The sequence below is a fragment of the Pelodiscus sinensis genome, chromosome 10 (genome assembly GCF_049634645.1).
Source record: "Pelodiscus sinensis isolate JC-2024 chromosome 10, ASM4963464v1, whole genome shotgun sequence".
NCBI classification, from domain to species: Eukaryota; Metazoa; Chordata; order Testudines; family Trionychidae; genus Pelodiscus; species Pelodiscus sinensis.
The window spans coordinates 2,261,319-2,269,783 of NC_134720.1; the positions used below are offsets into that span (position 1 = coordinate 2,261,319).

At 43.4% G+C, this 8,465-nt stretch overlaps 1 pseudogene; it reads right to left on the reverse strand.

The window, feature by feature from the left end:
* Positions 1 to 433: 433 nt before the first annotated feature.
* Positions 434 to 7,440, reverse strand: LOC102445781 (alpha-1,4-N-acetylglucosaminyltransferase-like; annotated as a pseudogene).
* Positions 7,441 to 8,465: the final 1,025 nt, after the last annotated feature.

Here is an 8,465-nt window from a genome sequence, read left to right on the forward strand (position 1 = left end):
CTAGGTAGCCATTCCGAACTATCTGTACACCGATAGTTTCTTTGATAGGATAACAAGTCTTTTGGATAAGGGAGAAGTGATGGATGTGCTATACCTAGATTTTAGTAAGGCATTTGATACGGTCTCGCATGACATTCTTATCAATAAACTAGGCAAATACAACTTAGATGGGGCTACTATAAGGTGGGTGCATAACTGGCTGGATAACAGTACTCAAAGAGTAATTATTAATGGTTCACAATCCTGCTGGAAAGGTATAACAAGTGGGGTTCCGCAGGGGTCTGTTTTGGGACTGGCTCTGTTCAATATCTTCATCAACGATTTAGATATTGGCATAGAAAGTATGCTTATTAAGTTTGCAGATGATACCAAGCTGGGAGGGGTTGCAACTGCTCTGGAGGATAGGGTCATAATTCAAAATAATCTGAACAAATTGGAGAAATGATCTGAGGTAAACAGGATGAAGTTTAATAAAGACAAATGTAAAGTGCTCCACTTTGGAAGGAACAATCAATTTCACACCTACAGAATGGGATGCAACTGTCTAGGAAGGAGTACGGCAGAAAGGGATCTGGGGGTTATAGTGGACCAAAAGTTGAATATGAGTCAACAGTGTGACGCTGTTGCAAGAAAAGCAAACATGATTCTGGGATGTATTAACAGGTGTGTTGTAAGCAAGACATGAGAGGTCATTCTTCCGCTCTACTCTGAACTGATTAGGCCTCAGTTGGAGTATTGTGTCCAGTTCTGGGCACAGCATTTCAAGAAAGATGTGGAGAAATTGGAGAGGGTCCAGAGAAGAGCAACAAGAATGACTAAAAGTCTAGAGAACATGACCTATGAAAGAAGGCTGAAAGAATTTTGTTTGTTTAGTTTAGAAAAGAGAAAATTGAGGGGGGACATGAGAGCCGTTTTCAGGTATCTAAAAGGGTGTCATAAGGAGGAGGGAGAAAACTTGTTCATCTTGGCCTCTGAGGATAGAACAAGAAGCAAAGGGCTTAAACTGAAGCAAGGGAGGTTTAGGTTGGATATTAGGAAAACATTCCTAGTGTCAGGGTGGTCAAACACTGGAATAAATTATTTAAGGGTAGGTTAGATAAAAGTCTATCCGGAATGGTCTAGACAGTATTTGGTCCTGCCATGAGGGCAGGGGACTGGACTCAATGACTCTCGAGGTCCCTTCCAGTTCTAGTATTCTATGATTCTATGATTCTATGAAAGTCACCTTGAGGGCAGAAAATGGCTGAGAGTCTCTTAGTCAGAGGAGATCGGTGTTTTGTACAATTCATTTATTCCCAGGACTGTCAGGACTGGAAGGAGCACCTTGTTCTGCTAGATGCCGTCATTCAGTCTTCTTTTGTTGTCTATGGACCACTGCCCACAAGGCCTTGAATAAGGGCCTTATATGTGCTGGGGCAGTATGTTTTGAAGAGATTTTCCATTAAGGTGTTACTTCCTGCAACCACAGGCTTGTGTTCCCGGTTCATGTGGTTCCACACGTGCATAGAATAGGAGTTGTTGAAGTCGGGGCTCTTCTCCCAGACCTGGAAGTACCGATTCCATTCTCCGCAGGGGATGGGGTAGAAACGCTGAGGATGTAAGTAGGAAATGTTCTGACAGTTTATATCCTCCACGTTACGGAAAGTGGTTACGGGGCACAATGCCTTGAGCATCCTTGTCAGTAACCTGGGACCTTGGTGACCCCAAATTTCTCCTCTGTAGTTTTGAACAAAATCCTCCATGCAATCCCAGATGAACTTGTGATGGCGAGAAAAGCCAAAAATCGCATTGCCGGCAAACTGGAAATCCTCGGCCGTCAGGAAGTTTTCCAGTGAAATAGGCCTGATAGAGATGACATCGGTGTCCATGTAGATCCCACCATATTTCCAGACGAGTGCAAGCCTGATACCGTCAGCACTGACATGCAGCCAGTACATTTCCTGGGCTGGATTAACCTGCAGGATTGAAAAAGAATCACAGAGATGCAATTGACTCCCCTTCGAAACATCTCAACACCTCAACATCTTCTCCTGTTAGCTATGTGCTGTTTTATGTCCCTGTGGGGTCTTGTATTTTAATTTTTTGCATATATTTGTATTATGTTTAAAAAACATTTGTAAGCTTCCCCGAATATTTTTAATAGAGAGGTTATGTAAGAATATTATCAATAATAAATAATAAAACTCTCAGCTGTGTGTGTCCTAACTGTAATCCCTTTGTCAATTAACGGCCGTTTTTCTTTTTCAGGTGTGACACGGTGCTGGAAAAAGGTAAGAGCCCATGTAGTTTTTGTTCAGTGTCATTGTACAAGCGTGTCCAAGGCACAGTAAATCCCAAGGAAACATCCAAGAGTTATAACATAATGAGAATCTGAATCATAATAACATAACAAGGGCCATACTGGGTCACACTAAGTATCTAGCCCAGGATCCTGTCTTCAGACAGTGGCCAATGCCAGGTGCTCCAGAGGGAATGAACAGAACAGGGAATCATTGAGTGATCCCTCCCATTTCCAGCTTCTGGCAGACAGAATATAGGGACAACATGCTTACGTATCCTGACTAATAGCCATGAATGGACCTATCCTCCATGAATTTATCTAGTTCTTTTTTGAACCCTGTTATAGTCTTGGCCTTCACAAAAATACAGGTTGACTGTGTGTGGTATGAAAAATGCTTCCTTTGATTTGTTTTAAACCTGCTTCCAGTTCATTTCATTTGGTGACCTCTTTTGGAAGGAGTAAATATCACTTCCTTATCTGTCTACACCACTTACAGGGTACGTCTAAACTACATGCCTCCGTCGACGGAGGCATGTAGATTAGACAGATCGGCAGAGGGAAATGAAGCCGTGATTAAAATAATCGCGGCTTCATTTACATTTAAATGGCTGCCCCGCTCTGCCGATCAGCTGTTTGTCGGCAGATCGGGGCAGTCTGGATGCGCTGCATCGACAAAGAAGCCTTTCTTGATCGGCACAGGTAAACCTGGTTTCACGAGGCATACCTGTGCCGATCAAGAAAGGCTTCTTTGTCGATGCAGCGCGTCCAGACTGCCCCGATCTGCCGACAAACAGCTGATCGGCAGAGGGGGGCAGCCATTTAAATTTAAATGAAGCCGTGATTATTTTAATCAGGGCTTCATTTCCCTCTGCCGATCTGTCTAATCTACATGCCTCCGTCGACGGAGGCATGTAGTCTAGACACACCCACGGTGTTACAGACCTCAGTCATATCTCCCCCTTTTAAGGTCTCCTTCCCATGCTGAGAAGTACCAGTCTTATTCATTTCTTCTCAGACAGAATCTGTTCCATACCCACTATCATTTTTGTTGCACTTTTCTATATAATTCCAGTATATCTTTTTTGAGATGAGGCAACCACCCCAGCATGCCGTATTCAGGATGTGGGCACAACATGGATTTATGTATTTTCTGTCTTTCTATCTATCACTTTCCAAATGATTCCTTACATTCTGTTTAGCTTTTTTCACTGCCACTGCACACTGAGAGGATGTTGTCCGAGATCCATCCACAATGACTCCAAGATCTCGCTCTTGAGTGTTAACAGCTAATTTAGTCCCCATCATTTTACTTGTACAGTTGGGATTCTGTTTGGCAAGGTGCATTACTTTGCATTTCCAACATTGACTTTCATCTTCCATTTTGTTGCCCAGTCGAAAGTTTTGAGAGATCCTTTCGGAGCTCTTCACCCTCTGTCTGGGACCTAACTATCTTAAGCAGTTTTGTATCAGCTGCAGAGTTTGCCACCTCACGGTTGGCCATGATTTGCCAGATTATTTATATGGTCCCAGAACAGACCTTTGGGGAAACCAGTATTTACCTCTCTCTATTCTGAAAAGTGACCAGCTACTCCTACCGTTTAATTCCTATCTTTTAACTAATTACCAGTCCACAAGAGGACCTTCTCTCTTATCCCATGACTGCTAACTTTGCATGAGAGCCTTTGGTGAGGGACCTAGTCAATGGCTTTCTGGAAATCTAAGTACACTACATCCACTGGATCCCCCTTGGCCACATGCTTGTTGACCCCCCAACAAAGAAGTCTAGTTGGTTGATGAGTCATGATTTCCATTTACAAAAACTATATTGACTCATTCCCAACAAAATATGTTCATCGACATGTTCTTTACTTTAATTTCAACCATATATCTAGGTACTAGAGTCAGATTTATTGCTCACAGAGGCATCATTTATACGGGGTTGAGGGGGCAGCAGCCCCCCTCCCAAGTTTGAACTCCTGGATTTCATGCTTGAGAGGCAGTTCTCAAAGGGAACAGGCCAGGCTCTTTCCAGCTTTGCCTTTGGAGCAGGGTGTTTGTTATAAAAAGAGGGAGGGAGAGGGGGATTAAGAATAACAAAAGGCTGGTTAAACTTAAAAAACAACAGATGGTCTGGTAGCACTTTATAGACTAACAAAACATGTAGATGGTAGCTTTCATGGGCACAGCCCACTTCTTCAAGTGACTTGCCACAAGATGTCAGAACACATTAGTGTGAGAGCTGAATGGGTCTAATATTTATTGAACGTTCTTTCTTTTATATAGGAATTAGTTACAGTGCTCCTGTCAGCTCACTGCTGAGTTGTCTGCCCAAAAAGCAGAGTTTTCCAGTGCCTTAGTAACCCTTGGGACAAAGAAGATGTGGGGAGGGCGGAAGGAATTGGCTCCCTCTCCCCATTTGGTGCTTGTCTTATACTGAGCATGCTCAGTAACATCTCTGAAGCCACTGTCCCCAGTCTGCTTCACCATGCCCTCAACTCCTCCACCACTTCCCCCATCGTGGCATGCACAGGTCACCCCCGACCCACCAAAAACTCAAATAGTGCCCCTGTTTATTGGCCTGTGATTGCTGGGACCAGCTCATGAACCCTTTCTAAAAATTGGTGTCACATTAGCTACCCTCCAGAAGTTGAATTAAAGGATAGGTTGCAAAGTACAGTGAGGAGTCCTGTGGCACCTTCAACAGTAAGGCTACGTCTAGACTGGCATGATTTTCTGCAAATGCTTTTAACGGAAAAGTTTTCCATTAAAAGCATTTGCGGAAAAGAGCGTCTAGATTGGCACGGACGCTTTTCCGCAAAAGCACTTTTTGCAGAAAAGCATCTGTGCCAATCTAGACGCGGTTTTCCGCAGAAAAGCCCCAATCGCCATTTTCGCAAGCGGGGCTTTTTTGTGCAAAACAAATCTGAGCTGTGCACAAAAGAACTTTTGCCCGAATGGGAGCAGCATAGTATTTCTGCAAGAAGCACTGATTTCTTACATGCGATCGTCAGTGTTCTTGCAGAAATTCAAGTGACCAGTGTAGACAGTTGGCAAGTTTTTTGCGAAAAAACTTGCCAGTCTAGACACAGCCTAACAGTTTGATTTGGGCATAGGCTTTTGTGGGCAAAGACCCACTTCGTCAGAAGCATCGACTTTGCTCATGCATGCTTATTCTCAAATGAATTTGTTCATCTTTAAAGTGCCCCAGGTCTCCTCATTAGTTTTGCCTGTACAGACTAACAAGGCCACCCCGCTGACTCTACCGCTTGTAGTTCTGCGATTCCATATCTGAGATCTTTCAGAACTCTGTGGTTAGTGTCGTCTGCTGTTGGTGACTCATTGCAGTTTAATTGACCAGTTTGTTACAAAACCTCCTTTGATGACACCTCAGTCTGGAACCGCGCCTCAGATTTGTCTCCTAAAACAAGCGACTCGGGTTTGGAAGTCTCCTTTACATCGTCAGTCATGAAAATCGATGCCAAGAGTTAATGTATTTTCTCTGCAAAAGCCTTATCGCCCTCGAGTGCTTCTTTAGCATCTCGATCATCCAGTGGCCCTACAGGTGGGTTAGTTGGCTTCCTGCTTCTCCTGTCCTTTTTGCTATTACTTTTTGAGACTGACTAGCTGTTCTTCACATTCTTTTTTTTTTGTTTGTTTTTTTTAATTGTATTTTACACTTGTCAGAGTTTGTGCTCCTTTCTACTGTCTTCACATATTTTAAGGATTTTTTTTTTTCTCTCTCACTGCTTCTTTTATTGTGTTGTTCAGCCACAGTGGCACCTTTTTGGTGTTCTTTTGGCACTGTGCCTTTTCATATCTGTCTAACTAACCACCTCAGTTGTATGTAGCTCTCCATTACTATTACCCTTCATTATCATGAACTGTGAACTGTTATTTCCCCAAAAAACTGCCTCACACACACACATCTCCACTGACACACTCACTATCTGATCCAAAGCCCGTATGAATCCACTGAGAAATTCTCATTAATTCCAGGGGGCTCTGGAACAGGGCCCCTCCTGGCAATCTCTGCAGAGGATGAAAAAATGAGAGAGAAATTCAGGTCTCAGGTTATTGGGGACAGAGCGGGCCGGGTGTACCAATATCGCACCCAACTGCCAATTTATTCCCCAGACTCGACACTTTCATTTACAAACAAACTAGAGATTTACCCGGCCTTGCTCGGGGCCTTAACTCAATTCATTTTTGTTTTTCTTCATTAAGTCATTGCTCCGGGGTGGGGTTGGACGAGAGGGGTCCAGTACACAGGCTGCCTGAAGGAGAGAGGACAACCCCAGCGCCCTCTCACTGCAGGAGCTTGGAACTAGGTGTTGTCAAATAACTTCAACAAGCACTGAAGTCATGTTTCCCAAATAGTGAATCCTCCCTTTACATTCATGCTGACTGAAATGTTTCAAATACAACGTTTGTATCAATCTCTTGCCTTTCTGGAAAAGGGGGGGATTAACCACATTGACAACATATGGTTATTGAAATTATGATGGAAATGCTGCATTTTCCATAACTCCTGCCATCAGGAGTCCATAACACAAGGTCCATAACAATTTCAATCAATATTTTGACTATTGCACGGCAAAGTGTCATGAAAAAGGGGTCCACAATGGGTGCAGCAAAACGACAACAGCTTCAAAACCTGAACAAAAATGTGCCGACCCTTCATTTCCCTCCACCTCTACTTTGAATCTCGTTCAAAAAATACTCCCCCCTTAATATTTCCTCTCACCTTGTGATACCATGGGAGCAGAGGTGTGTCCTCGAAAACAGTTTCCATCTCGAAAGGAAGAAGGAAGACATTCTCCATTGCAGACAAAAGAGTGAAGGCTGGGGAAGTGGAAACTGAATCCCGCCATGTGTTATTTTTCATTCCTTTCACGAAGAAAAGAACAGGTCTGTCTGGATAGGCCCTGGCAGCAGATTCCACAGAACATGAGACCAATGGAGGAATCAACAGGCGGTCTGTGGCCTCCACAAAGATGATGCCGCTCTTCTGGCTCACGTCATCCGCTTCCATCAGAAAATGCTCAGGACTCGGCTTGCATGAGAAGAGGCAGCCAGGCGGCCGGGAACGTTTATAGACAAAGGCCAGGACAAAGAGAAAAGTGATCCCGAGCCCAATTTTCATTTTCTTAAACATTCTTGCTAGTCCTTGGACAGATGAGTCTTAACCAAAACAAAGAAAGGCAGTGTCAGCGGTTCATTGACTGTCGCTGGGAGACAACTACAACAAGACAGAATTTCAAATGTTATTACTACTTTGGATTATTTCTGGGGTGGATACAAAAATCAGATTTTTTAATATAAATTCAATTTTATTGACTTTTTTTTTAAATCACCAATAAAATATTAAATTTTGTATTTGAAAGTAACAGTTACAATTACATCTCATCGCAAACATGCTACACTCACACTTATAATCTCATAAAACACGAATGAATGGCTTTGGTCTGCCCAGCTTAACTACATGCTCTTGCTTCCTGCGAGTTCTTGGCTTACAATTTCCGTTTCTCAACAGACTGCAGTAAAATGTGCAAAGAGACACAGGTTGGGTCGGATTGTTTTGGTCTGTGCTTAGGTGGTGGCTGATCTTAACTAAGCAGGGCGGAGGAGTAAGTTAGTTAAGACATTGTCTTACCGACAGAGAGACAAATATAGAGAAAAGGGCCGAGGCAGCAAAGAAAGGAAACGTGGAGCGGACTGGAAAGAAGAAGGGAAGGCATTGTTCAGGACACCCACAGATTTCTCTATTCCCACCACACTTTTGCTACAGAAAAAAACTTTCCTGGCTCATGGGTGTAAAAGAGACCTGCTTTGGGAACATTTCGAAACATTCCATTCCCTGGGGAAAACGTGTCAACTGGAAGCAGGACAAGAAGATGCAGGGTCTACTCGTGAGAATGAAACATCAAATGGAAAACTGCTCACTGGGAGAAAATGACGTGGATTAGGATGTGGATAGGGCTGAGAGTCTCAACTGGCTAGTAACTTCACTAACTCACGTTGCAATGCACCGTTCCTCAAGACCCTCTCTGTGCCTTTTCGTATAAATGTGAGTTGATGAGTTAATTCCCAAGCTGTTTGCTGTGTTGGGAGTTGATAGAAAAAAAAAGGTTTAGCTCTGCAAATCCTTATGGCTTGTTCAATTCGTGAACTAGGTTTAGGGTCT